Here is a 13002-nt window from a genome sequence, read left to right as displayed (position 1 = left end):
AAATGGTCACAAAAGCAATAAAGGAAAAAACAGGCAGGGATAACTGAGGGAAAGAGAAAAAAACTGCCCAAACAGGAAGGGATAAAGAGACTATTGCTTATGTTTTGAGAGAAATGCCTGGCAAAGGTTAGGTACATGTGCCCTGAAATAGGGGAGACCTTGCATCATTTGCAAACAATTTTCCAAAGTTGAGGGAAAGTCCTATGCAATGGTACATACAAGTCAAAAGATTTGTTAAAATTTCAAAATTGTTGTAGAACAATTTGAATACCTTCTTTGATATTGTGGTTCCAAATTATTTATGGGTAGAATGCAAAATCGCTGTTCAGTGGCCAGATGCAGCACTGGCAAGAGAGTCTCACACAAATGCACCTTCACCACTGGTAATCACTAAGTACAATGCGGCAATGATGCTTTTGAAGGGTAGAGTTCCACCTAAGATTTGGATTATTTGGGAATAAAATGAATTCAGCAGGATGTTAAGGAATCAATAAATAAATACAATGGGAGGTTGATATAAACATTTCAGCAACAAACAGGACATACACATATTGATCCAGCAGAAACTGGATTTTTTCTTATACAGGTTATGCTTGTGCTGAGACCTGAAATTAGTTAGCATGTTCAGCAGATTGTGATTTGTTGGCAGACAAAGTCTTTGTGTGAGATTTTGAAGTATGCGCAGTACTGCAGCGATGAACAGGAGATTAAACAGTGTAGACTTAAAGAAACATTTATGTTGGCACAGACACAATTTGCACAAAGAGGGTTTCAAAATCAGTTGTTTGTGGAAATGGTGGTGCAGTTTTGAACACAAATGGTTGGAATGGAATGCAGATAGGTGGTTTTCAAGCAGGAATGCAAGGAGTTCAAGGAGAGACAAAAGGGGTCTCAGGATAGGGGAGATGCTCTGATTGATCTTAGTACAAGTGTTGATGTTTCAACGGTGAAGAAGAAGACTTCTTGTCATTTGTATAAAAGAGTGGGCCATTGGAAGCATGAATGTAGACTTCATCCCAATAGAACCAATAATAATCAATTGTAGGGAGGAAATCAATTGCAGGTGTAAAATGCTTCTATGGAACATGTACAAGTAATGATGCAAAATCAGACTCAAATTGTTCCAGTTCTAAAAGCTCTATGGTTCAACCTCAGTTACCAAAAATGAATTAAAATATGGTGCAGGTTTAAAATCAGAATATGCTGCAAAATCAATTTCCTATGTTTGATTATGGAGATTCAGATTTAGGCATGTCACAATGGTGCCTGAGAGGGGAGGTAGATTGCATGCTTGGTGCAGTCTTTGAGGTAGACTTGAGTGGGCCATTTGTAGAAAGTGAGGTAAATAGCCACCAGGTGTCAGTTCTTATTGACAATTGAGCTACCTTTTCCACTCTGAGAGCAGTGGAAGTACCAGAACTACCCCTCTCAGGAACAGAGATCCAGGTAGTAAGAGTTGCAAATAGATAGATGACAAATCCAATTTCAAAAGAGATTCCTATAAAAATATGTCCATTAGTAGAAAAACATCAATTTGCTGTTTGTGGTTCAAGTCCTGTAAACCTTCTAGTAGGAGCTTTGTTGTGCAAGTTAAATTGCACTATCTATTGCACATCTCAAGGAGCTGAGTTTCAAACTCATAATTAGGACATGGATTTTAAAATTGCTCAACATGAGGCAGTAGGGATCTATTTAATGATGACAGCAAAACATTTTCCCACAGATTTAAAAGAAACAGTGAATCCAAAAGTGTGGGATTTCACTGGAAAGGATACTTACCGAATTCAAGTAGTGGAGCCAATAAAAATTAAATATAAAACCAAATGCGATTTTTCCAAGAGCTCCACCATAGCACATGATTCCTGAAGTTATAGCAGGAATACCACCCATAATAGAGAATAGATAGAGAGGGGATGCTGAAAAATAATAATTGGGAGTCCATGCAACTCACCAGTTATGGGATTACAAAAACATAGGGATTACAAAAACATAGTGGTAGATTCAGGATTGTGCAAGATTTGAGAAAAGTGAATGAGATTGTAAGCCCATGTTGTCCGTGGTAAGCAATCCAGCCACCATAGCCTATCAAATTCGATGTACAGCTAAATGGTTTGCAGTGACTGGTTTCTGCCAAGCTTTCTTCTCGATTCTATTACACAAAGACAGTCATTACTCTTTTCCCTTTGTGCTTTGAGAGAAAGTATTAGCATGATGTCACTTCATAAAAGGCTATACCCAGAGTCCTTCCATTTTTAACCTGATCTTGAAAAAGAATCTGGAATTATTTATAATGCCCTGTAATTCAGTTGTGGTGCAATGCATAGACGATCTACCTGTAGCATTGGAGAAAAAAGAATCTTGCAAAAATGACACCATTGCTCTACTGAATCACTTGGCAGAGAACAGACTTAAAGTTCCTGAAAACAAATTGCAGTACTGCCAAAAAGTAGTCCAATAATTGGGACACATCATTAAAAAGGGCATGTAAAAGGTGTATCAAGAGAGAGCTGAAACTATTTTGGGAATTAATCTACCCAGAATGCAGAAAGATGTCAGAATATTTTTGGGAATGGTTGGCTATTGTAGACAGTGGCTGCCCAAATTTTCCTTTGTGCCCAAACCTTTACTGAGGGCGATACACAAAGACGTACCAGGTCTGATTCGGAGAATGCCTGGCCATTTAAAGAGTTTTATCTTGTTTTGTGTGTGATGGAGGGATGCGCTCTCTCAGTACTAACTCAAACACAAAGGAATGCCAAGAGACCAGACGCCTATTTTTCGGTGACCTCCGATCCTGTAGCCACTGCTTTACCTGACTACATTGAAGCAGTAGTTGCAATGAGTGAGAGTGATTGAACACCATTAACAGTCATGGCTCCTCACTCCCTCAAAGTTTTGCTGACAAGAACCAAGACTCAGCACATGACTAGCGCCTAACAAAATATGAGCAGCAAATCCTGGCAGGAAGCAACATTGTGCAGAAAGGAAGTCAAATCTTGAATTCCAGTATACTTTTACCCATTCCTGACAGAGATGATTTGGATTACTTTAAGCATGAGTACCTTGATATCATGGAATTTTGCACCGAGCCTAGACTAAACATAAACAATGACCCATTAATAAGTCCAGATGTCATCTTATTCGTGGATGTCTCATGCCTCAGAACAAATGATGGATCTTTTAGAGCAGCTTATGCTGTTTCCACAGTCCAAGAAATAAAAGAAGCCTCATGGCTTCAAGGAATTTCCTCAGCACATGTTGCATAAATGATGGCTCTTACCAGAACTTGCAGGTTGATAGCAAAGATGAGAGTGACTATATGTACAGATAGAAAACGAGCATGCTACTAAGTTTTTTTATTTTTTCTGTGAAGCACCATACTCTAATTCTGAAAAAAACACCAATACATTTTTATTAAAATGCCTGTAGGTTTTGAAAGGACCCCTCACCCACCAACCTAGTTGGTGGCATACTTCATGACTGGGGTCCCACCTGAGACACCTAGCGAGTCGAGTGTGGTTCAATGCCTGGTTAAGAGCAGAGTGGGGTCTTTTTGACTGTTTTTTCACATGATAAAGAACTGAAGTTAAAATTGTCTTATGGATACCCACCAAATGGTGTAATTTAATGGTGATAACTTTGGACAAGGATTAAAACCAGTAATGGATATATAATGAGAGAGCCATGACCTCTTATATCCTTACTTCAGGTCACCATGTTTCAGCCATAATTTCTAAGCTGCCAATGGTCAGTATGGCTTTCATCAGGTCCAAAAAATTGTTCGTACTCTAAAGCATGCGTTAACCACACAGTGCATAACTTAGGATTTTATCTCCATTTGAGATGAATCTGGTCAGTGTCTTACTCAATTCGAGTCTCTGTATAGAGTGCGGAAAATAAAAGAGAGATGGGCATCATAATAAACAGTGGTAGAACCCTTGACCTTACCATGTGTAAGTTAGTCTTAAGACACCACCATTTTGCAGTTTCTTCTGTAAGAGGTGCAAAAAGTATTGATTATCTGATCCAAGAATGAGGACTTCTGGTAAAGCCTGAAGTACCCCAACCTGTATCTCACTTTCTTGACCACTTTTATGTCTCACAATGAGCTTGGCGATTGGGTATAATTTTGTATCGCCATGGGCACATCTGATACCTACTTGTTTTCTGGAATGATCTACGACTGGAAGACCAAATATAGTTTAATTACAGACTGCCTGTAACCAGAATACAAAAGGGTTTTTACCCAGCTCCCATTTTCCAAGAGACTTACATAAAGTATGGGCCCCATTTTCTGCACGTAGTATAAGGCGAAGGGGATGTAGATAATGTCCATGGGTTTCTCTTCAGGCTTTTTATTTTTGCATACTCTAGGTATGTGGCCCCACTGCCCACAGTCATAGCATTGGGGTCGGCTCTTGGTTCCTCTCTCTCATGGAGGAGGCTCAGCCTTGGGCAGTTCTACAGAGATTTGCCATGGTTACTTCTCAACCTTGCTGATATCTTGTGGTTGATTGAGTTTATTCCCCTTTTCGTATTCAATAGAAGGCCCCCGCACTTGAGCTTGAGAAAAGGTTATGGCCGTCTCCACACTTAAACCTGCATGTTGGTGCAACCATTTTTTAGTATGATACGGTAGAGCCTCTATATACTGTTCCAAATAGATTTTCATCACAATCTCCTCTTTAGAGGACATCAAGGGTTTTAGCCATCGGTCAGCTGCATCCACCATTTTGAAGAAGAGGGTTTTTGGCATGTCGCTGGGCCCTCCTCTCTCCTTCCTAAACCTTAATTGCAGCATTTGTTCATCAATCTCCAGATAGTGTAAGATGGCCTTTTTTTACATCCTCATACGGTGCAATGCTGTCAGCATTGGATGTCTGGTATGTGGCTTGGGCAGGGGTGCAAGACAGAAGGGCCACCTCTCAGCTTGCCATAGACTGGCATGGGCCACCTCTTCAAAGTTCAAAAGAAACGCTACTAGATCCTCCCCAGTCTTCATATTTCTGTAAAGACACAGTGGGCCACATTTAATGAACGTGGCGCCACATTACTTGTACCACCACTTTTCTTGTGGCCTCTTGCCCTCCCTACAGCCACCATGTCTGCGACAAATTTAAAATAGGGCACATCCCATGGCACAAGGTATGGGTCAATAGCATCAGAATTTCACCCACTATTGATGTACTGTTCAGGGTTAGCACCAAAATATTGGCTCTAAACCTGAACAGTACATAGGGGCCGATTGAAAACAATGGCATGTCTCCTTTTAATGCCTGCTCTGAGCAGGTGTAAAAAACGCCCAGAAAATGATGCAAAGAAATCTTGTAGATTTTTTTGCCCCATTTTTTCGCTCCCCCCCCCCCTATGGGGGAACACCCCCTTTGCATACATTATGCTTGGCACAGGCATGATGTGGCACAAAGGGTTACAAAGTGGCGCTAAGGGCTCTTAAATATGCCCCAGTATGTCCTAGAGGAGAGGATTTTTTTTTTCTTGGACTAATCCTGATGTTAATTGAAGCAGGCCCTCGGTCATTTTAGTCAGGTAGGCTCCCTGAACGTTGATGGCTTTGTAAGAACAGTTTGGTCATTATAAGCAGCTGTTATGTGGCTTTCCATGACCCACTCCAGCTTCCTCTGGCCCTCCGTTATTTGGTGAATCAATTTCTCCATCTTGTGTCATTTAGCGGACACCTGCAACATTCTTCACTGCTTGTGAGGTTCGGACAATAAGAGGCTTAAACCTGTTCCTGTTTGTCCAACTAATAGACTTTTATATCAAAATTGTGTAGGGAGTGGAAGCGCTGTTCAACAAATCAGTTGCTCTTTTGGGCTAGTCCTTTGATGGTGGTTACTTGTCTGCACTCTGGTTCGACATCTGCCGATTTTTGCCTGGGAGAGCCATGCCTCTCCTAAAGTGTGGCTGGCAGTCGCATGCAACCAGAAGTGTCTACCTTCCACAGGCATTGGGTTTTCCACTCAAGCAGGACTTGCCTTGGCTACAGCTGTTGCAATTACAGGGTCTGTTGCGGCCTTGGGTCTCCAAGCACAATGCCTCTCGTCCTCAAACACAGTTGTTGCTTCTTCCGCCAGAAGCGTCGAGGGATCTTACTCCTCCAAAGCACCGGTGCCGACTCCTCCTATACGTGGGGTTTTTACATCCTTGTCGGTCTCAGCTTCGGCTGATGGTCATGACCCCTGCCCAAAGGAAAAACTGTTTTTACAGGGACCGAGTCTGTTTTGCCTTGTATCATTGTTTTCAGAAAGGATGGGAGGGTTTCACGGGTTCAATAACAGGGGGGCTGAGGCAGAACCCCAGAAAGAACCTGTCCCTGTGACACACATATATCTGGAAGTACTCTATTGTTAATGCAGCAGTCAAAGCCGCTTTCTCAATGATGCAGTGATTGCTTTTCAGATGTAGCAATGAGTGAAAAGCAAGAACATCCTCAAATCATCCTCTTTGGCTGACAAGCTCAGTGACCCACAGCATATTGACTTGAATCCAGCGTGTCCAAAACTTTATTTAGCAGTGCATAACACAAAAACCACTTTGCCAACGGACAGGCATAATGATCAAGCACGAGCCACCAGGGACCACAATAGTTTACTGATCATTTTAATAATAAAAAATGTCAAGTCATCACCAGAGCGAAAAATGTTCCTTCAAAAATCCCGAGGCAGGTCTATCAGGAACATGTAGTATCCACCAACATGTAAATGCGAAGACGGTGAAGGATTTAACAGCATCCCAAATATTATTCCCTCCTGAATATGACTCACGTGGCTTGTATGACATCCTTAAAAGGGATAACATTCTTAAACACTTTGCGGATATATGCAAACTACAATTTATAAACTCTGCAGACTTGTTATCAGTGGAGTTTATCCCTGGTGAAGGTCCTACAAACCCTGAACAAACCTTAACATCATGGAGAATGAAGGATATTGCCCTTCAAATTCTGAGCCTTAAGGAACGTTTAGAAGCATGGGTACTATACTACAAAAAAAAAAAAACATGCTATACTCTTCCATTCCTGCGAAGAGCAACGCAGTCATAGCCATCAAAATTGAAGCCGTCCCAGGCGCAGTCAGGTCTGAGGAGTGCTCAACAGAGAATTCCGTGTGTTAAACAGCTTAACCCGGGCCTGCATAGCAGAAACATATATGTAAAAGACTGGAATTGGATATCCACAAACTTAAACACACCGAAAAGTGATTGACCGAATCCTGGCACAAGAGGAGGTTGTGGGAATGAAAAATCAGATGTATATATTCTTTCATGGAATATTGCTGGGGCTAAACCATTGCTGCAAGAGGTAAGTCTCCTCCTGACTGCGAACAGTTTGACATCATAGCACTACAGGAAACATGGGCAATAGAAGAATTACTGCGAAACAGTTATGTCCATCACTTTGTCAAAGAAGAAAGAACTGAAAACTTTGGTAGAGCAAAGGGTGGGTTAGCTGTTTATGTATCTGAAGCATTAATTGCTATCTTGGTACAACTTTAAACCCAGATCCAGGGCTACAACTAATTAAGTTGCTTCAATGGCAACGAAGCAACTTAATCCCAGTTCTGCGGTTAAATCTGTATGTACATCTAAGCACAAAGAAAAAAACAACCCCTGAACAAACTTATAGTCTCAACACTTACAGATGTGAAACTAGTAGACCCCACATGTGACATCATATTAACTGGAGATTTCAATGCCAACCTCAGAGATACTCCAGATGAAGATGAAAGCCTAACATCAGCAAACGCCGTTTGGCATGTGATGCCACAGTATAACCTGCCATTTAAGCAAATGGATCACCACGGCCAATCTCCTGTCAAAGCTCTAGAGTATCTCAGTATGAGGGTCATCAATAGGAGAACAGGTGATGACACTCCTCCAAAATGTACTTACTATGGGCCTCACTCATGATTCATATTAAATTATACAGTCATCTCTCTCACTCTGTTCTCCCAAACTGTGAACTATTCAACCAATTTTACAACAGCCAGTGATCACAGCCAACAATGGATAACATTAAGGCTAACTCCCTTGGGACATGTGATGTACCGAGGAGAGTCGGGAACAATAACGTCTGTAAATCTAAAACAACTCGGATGGTCCTCAGTTTCTTTACCAGGTCTACATGATATGGCAAAACAATTATTGCAGGAAAGCAATAATGCAACAAAGAACGCAATAGTTGCCTAGGTGAAATCTTGTACTCGGTTAATTACTGATGGCAGCTCGAAAACAAGACCTAATTGAGTTACTGGTACCTGGGGGACAAAAATCTCTTGCTTACAGCAAAAAGAACTAAAGCGAGCAGCTGGTAACTTAAAAACATTAGATTTTGCTGACATAGAGTGGGATAAAGTTAAGAAGCTTACAAGAAACAGCTATGGGCAGACAGAAATGCAACAAAAAAAAAACATTTTGGACAAAAGTTATTTACACCTCCAAAATGTCAAATCGAAGGTCTGTCTGGGAGATTGTGGATGGATTGAACAAGCCAGGTAGATCTGTTATCAACTTCATCATGCAAGAGACTGATTGGGTAGATTATCTGACGGAGATGTTTAGAGACGGCCTTGTGCCAGCCACATCCCTGATAAAAGACGTTTCAGTGACAATGAATCAGTCAAGATGGGGATGTTGGCTAGTCCCAGGCAAGGGGTGGATCTCGGAGATAATGATGCACTTTTAAGTCTGTAGCAGCAATTGTACTTTTCCTACTCCCAAAAAGAATTGGTGCACTAATAACTAGAGGAAGAAGAGATAGTGCCCCCGGCCCTAATGGCATTCCGCAGGCCAACTTCAAATGCGATCCAGAATGCTGGGCCCACTCACTGTCAGTTCTGTTTAACATAGTGGAACTGGTTGGTGATATTTCTGCTAGCTGGCGTGAGTCTATCATCAACCCAATATTTAAGGGACGAGACTGAACAAATCCAGGCAGTTATAGGTTAATTGTTTTAATAGACGCAGACGCAAAGTACTATGCGTCACTCCTCCTGGAAGATCTTACAGTGTGATCAGAAATGTATCACCTTATCCCACTGAATTAGACCGGCTTCCTGAAAGGCTAAGGTACGACTACTAATGTATCAGCCATTTCATAATTAGCTGATAAATGCAAGAGAAAACATCAGGAGATAAATCTATGTTTTGTGGATTTAAGGACAGCAGTTGACTGAATTGATCAGGACATCCCATGGAGAAAGCTGTGGCAGTGAAATGTTCAGACAGAGTATTGCGAGGAATAGAACAACTCTACACAGATACCTGGGTCCGTATAAAATTAGGTGATGGTACACGTATATCCAGGAAGATTCCAACTACTAAGGGTTTAATGCAGGAGTGTGTTCAGACCCTCCCCCCGTTTCTCTAATCGATTCCTGGCAGACCTAACACCAAAACTGGATCAAGGTCAATTCACATCCCCCACGCCTGCGTTCCCTCCAACTGGCGCCTCTTGCCTACATAAATGATATGGTGTTGATGAGCCTAACAAAGGTGGGCCTTCAAAGATCGTTTAATGTTTTAAGGAATTATGTAAAGATAAACAAATTGGAAATAAATGCAAAAAATCAAAAACCATGTCATTGGGTCAGAAGGAGGGAACTCTTAAAATCTGGTTAGATTGTCATCAATTGGAGGACGTTAAATCTTACAAATACCTGGGCATTTATGTTGACAGCCAATGTAATTTTTTGGAACAGAAACAGTATCTGCTAAAAACTGGTTAATCCCTGGTCATGGCCTTCTGTACACTAGGATCAGGACCATCATTCCAACCATTGCTAGCCGCAATGGCATAAAAAATGTTGCCCACACTGTCCTATGCAAGTATTGCCTTACAAGTGAAAGATGCTGTCCTAATGAACAAACCTCAGGTTTTTGCCTGCAAAAAAGTGTTTCAACTCGCCCAAGGTGCATCACATGTGCAGGAACATTTGGAATTTGGCTTTTGTAATGAAAATCTGGGGAGAATATATGCATACAGAAAACGCTGCTATAAAATCAAACAAATTAAAGACCGAGCTAAATTAAGCAGTACAGTCTGGTCGATGATTATAAGTCGACATATAATCAATATCTCCTAAAGGCATTACAAGACACAAATTTAACAGAGCTATTTGACATGCAACTGCTTTTTGCTTCCTTTAGGAAGCTATTAAATAAAGCCGCAAGACAACATTCTCTGCTGGTGTATACAAATATGCGTAGCAACCGTTCACATGCATGGATGGTCCTCAAATATTATAAAAGCTTGAAACCAGCAGAGTACTTGAGCCTGATCTTCCCGGCATATAAGAAAAGTAAACTGATGTCTATTCAGTTTGGTCACTTCACAACATTGATGGAACAACCATCTTAGAAATACAGTGATGATGTCTCATGTAGACTTTGCAGTTATCTGATCTGCATCTGTCCCCACTTATCTATACTCTGGGTAATGCTCTTAAAAAAATGCTTTAGGGCCTGTTCTATTAATACTTGTAATCCTCAATTAAATACAAAATGAGAGAAATGTCTGCTTTTACATGCACAAGCAGTTTCGAATTTCAGCACATGTACTTTACATTTGGGCAGCTACTCTCTGTTTTGTACATTTTAGCCTGATTATGCTGCGGTATAGATATCACAACAGGATTGTGACAGGCAATTATGCTGGTTATTTCATCCTATATACAGTAGGTCAACTAGTATTAGTCAGAATATTATATGCAGCATTGTTATACCAGGATACATATTTAAATTTGCATACTTTTATGTTGGGCTAGTGTTAGAGTATTATGTGAATAACATGATGGCACTGATTTACCCCTTCATTTTATAGTCCCCCTCAAACAGCTGATTTTAGTGTGTCATATTTTAGCATTCCTCTGATACAGCACATTTGCAGCGTTTAACAAGTGGTTCCCTGTCTAACATCCTGTCCTTTAGGGCCTAGAATTAGAATTGGTCAGAAACTTGCATGTTGTATTTTAGTTTTGTAATCATAACCTCAGACATACTTGTTCGGTTGGACTTTCCTTAATAATTTATATTTTCCTTATCAAGCAAATAATTTCTTAAGTGCACTACTCACCCGTTAGGGTCTCAAGGCGCTGTGGGGTGGGGGGGTTGCCAGTTACTGCTAAAAAAGCCACGTTTTAATGTGCTTTATGAAGGTTAGGAGGTCCTGGGTCTTGCGTAGGTTGGTGGGGAGGGAGTTCCAGGTCTTGGTGGGGAGGTGGGAGAAGGATCTGCCGCCAGAGGTGGTGCGTTGGATGCAGGGGACTGTAGCGAGGGCGAGGTCGGCGGTGAGGAGCTGTTGAGTTGGTATTTGGAAGTTTACTCGTTCGTTGAGGTAGGCCGGTCCAGTGTCGTGGAGGGCTTTGTGAGCGTGGACAAGGACTTTGAAAATGATCCTTTTGTTGATGGGCAGCCAGTGTAGGGATCTATGGAGGGTGGATATGTGTTCTTGGCGAGGGAGGTTGAGGATGAGATGTGCGGCTGCGTTCTGAATTCGCTGGAGTTTTCTTTGAAGCTTGGCTGTGGTCCCTGCGTAGAGGGTGTTGCCGTAGTCCAGTCTGCTGCTGATGAGGGCGTGGGTGACTGTTCTTCTTGTTTCTAAAGGAATCCATTTGAAAGTCTTGAGTAGCATGCAAAGGGGGATGATATGACATTGATTTGCTGGGTCATGGAGAGAGATGAGTCTAGAAAGATGCCAAGGTTGCGTGGGTGGTGCAAGGGTGGTGGGCCACCAGGAGTCATTCCATGCCGTTTGTTGAGGCCGAAGATGATGATTTCTGTTTTGTATGAGTTTAGTTTGAGGTGGCTTGCTGTTATCCATTTGGTGATGTTGAGGAGTCCGGTGTGCAGGTTCATCTTGGCGGTGGCTCGGTTCGTGGTGAGGGAGATGATGAGCTGGGTGTCGTCTGTGTATGAGATGATGGTGATTCCGTGGAGGCGGAGAATGTTGGTGAGTGGGGCCATGTAGATGTTGAAGAGGGTGGGGCTGAGGGAGGATCCTTGGGGGACCCCGCAGATGATCTTGGTGGCTGGAGACCGGAAAGGAGGGAGGCAAACTCTTTGGGTTCTTTCAGCGAGGGAGGAGGTGAGCCAGTCCAGAGCCTTGTGTTGAATTCCGGTGTCAAAAAGGTGTGCGCGGAGGGTTTGGTGACATACAGTGTCGAAAGCTGCAGAGAGGTCTAGGAGGATGAGGGCGACGGTCTTGCGCTTGTCCACTCTGGTCCTGATGTCATCTGTGCAGGCGATGAGGGTGGTCGCAGTGCGGTGGTTCTTGCGGAATCCAGACTGTGAGGCGTCAAGTATGTTGTTTTCTTCTAAGAAGTGAGACAGTTGAGAGTTAACTATCTTCTCAGCGACCTTTGCGGGGAAGGGGAGATGAGAAATGGGACGGTAGTTCGTGAGGTCTTCCGGGTCTGCTTTGGGTTTTTTGAGAAGAGCATTGACTTCGGCGTGCTTCCAAACGTCTGGGAAGGTTGTGGTGTCGAAGGAACTGTTGATGGCGGCGCGGAGCTGCGGAGCGATGATTTGACTGGCCTTGTTAAAAATGTGGTGGGGGCAAAGGTCTGTTGGGGAGCCTGAGTGGATGGAGTTCATGATTTGCCGATTTCTTCATCGTTGGTGGGGATCCAGATGTGTAGTTGGTTGGTGCGGAAGGGTGTTGTGTTGTTGGTGGTGAGGGTGGGTGCTGATGCTGTGAAGCTGTTGTGTATGTCTGTGATTTTGCGGTGAAAGTAGTTGGAGAGGGAGTTGCAGAGGTTTTCGGAGTTGCATTCTCTATAGAAGGACCGTTTGGTGGTCCGGATGGTGGTGTTTGCGCATGCTGTTTTGAGGGCGGAGAAGTTGCTCATTGAGGGTTCTTGGCGCAAGGCTTTATCAATTTTATGGCACTCTCGTTTGGAAGCCTGGAGTTCTGTGGTGAACCAGGGGGTGGTCTTGACGGTGGCGATGTTGTTGTTTGTTTTCAATGGGGTGAGGGAGTCTGCA

This window comes from Pleurodeles waltl, chromosome 6, assembly GCF_031143425.1.
Source record: "Pleurodeles waltl isolate 20211129_DDA chromosome 6, aPleWal1.hap1.20221129, whole genome shotgun sequence".
Taxonomy (NCBI): domain Eukaryota; kingdom Metazoa; phylum Chordata; class Amphibia; order Caudata; family Salamandridae; genus Pleurodeles; species Pleurodeles waltl.
This window is presented reverse-complemented; position numbering follows the sequence as displayed.